Below are 1614 nucleotides of genomic sequence, written 5' to 3'. Positions count from 1 at the left end.
AACTTCAGTTTTATCTGAAACTAATTGATGTGTGTCATCTGGCTTCATTGATAGGTAAAGCTGAGTATCATCTGCATAACAATGAAAATTGATGCAGTGCTTTCTAATAATACTGCCTAAGGGAAGCATGTATAATGTAAATAAAATTGGTCCTAGCACAGAACCCTGTGGAACTCCATAATTAACCTTAGTGTCTGAAGAAGACTCCCCATTTACATGAACAAATTGGAGTCTATGAGATAAATCATGAAACATCCGATCAGAAACACGGATAACTGTATTGGCAGCAGAGCGACTGATTTTGCAAAGGAAAAAAAAAACCTAGAAGTTTAGAGAAATATGAGGAGTTTAATCACATAATACAGACTGAAAGCAGCACAGCTGCTGCAGAATTTATGTGTGTGAGAAGAAATATGAGCTCATTTATTACAGATATTAGTAGCACATTTTAAGCCAGAAATATGTGAAATAAGAAGTTTACAAATGCTCCTGTGATTAAAATGATTTTCTAAAATCCTGAGAGGAGTGTCACATGTACATAAATGGACATATTAAAAAAAAGTTTCTCTTTGCCCTTAAATAAAGTTTACTACCATGACAAGAAAATATAATTACACTCAGACTGTATGCCAGGAAAGTACTTGTTTTGTACAAAAATGATTTTACAGGTCAGTGTTGAGTCAAAGAAACATTCACCTGAGTACAGCAAATAAGTGGCTGTTGTGGTCATGAACATGAATCATTCAGGCAGTTATTACACTGTGCTGGTCAGTACATGCTGAAAACAGTTATATCACAAAATTAAACCAAACATATTGAAAATTTAGCCATTAAAAAATAAATGTGCTACTAAAAGTTAAAAAACACAAGTGTCACCTTAAAACTCTGGTTTGTCATTGGATAATAAAACACATTCATACACTGAGTGGGAAGCAACAGACTTTAGTGAAAACAATCCACCCCAAACCATAAAAGTAGGAAAGTAAATTCAGTTACGTGCATGTGAAAATATTTCTGTGTAGCGACGACACACACAGGACTAGTCTTGATTTTAGTGACACCTCTGGTCGTAAGTGGTCATTCTACCCACAGTCTCTTTAATATGGAAGCTCGGTTCCACCACTAAATAAATCTAAAAAAAATTTCGACTTAGCTCTCCGAAGCACGAAGCTCTGTGAAAGAGGGCATTTCCTTGTTACCTGCAAGCAGATGACGACAGTGCATGTGCACTCAAAACCGGGTAGCAACAGTCTCAGTTAGCTAGCAGTTTATAATAAACGTGAACTAACTGTTTTTTGACCTTTGAATGCCTTCCAGCAAATAAGAGCTGGATAAAAGGTGTGGAATCAATGTTTTCATGCTGAACTGTTGGACAGCTGATGCCTTCAGCCTCCTACTTCCAGGTAACAAGGAAATTACTTATCTTCACAGAGCTTCCTGATTGGCAACTAACTCGAGTTATTAACTTGAAATTTTGAGATACGTAACTCAAAATTTTGAGTTATGGATGGCATTTTTTTTTTTTTTTTGGCAGAAACAAGCTTCCATATTTTAAGGCTCCCCTCCCTATAAAGCCCATTTTCTTCTGATTGGCCAGCTTCTGGAAGTCTGTGG

This window comes from Archocentrus centrarchus, unplaced genomic scaffold, assembly GCF_007364275.1.
Source record: "Archocentrus centrarchus isolate MPI-CPG fArcCen1 unplaced genomic scaffold, fArcCen1 scaffold_26_ctg1, whole genome shotgun sequence".
In the NCBI taxonomy this organism is placed as follows: Eukaryota; Metazoa; Chordata; class Actinopteri; order Cichliformes; family Cichlidae; genus Archocentrus; species Archocentrus centrarchus.
This window is presented reverse-complemented; position numbering follows the sequence as displayed.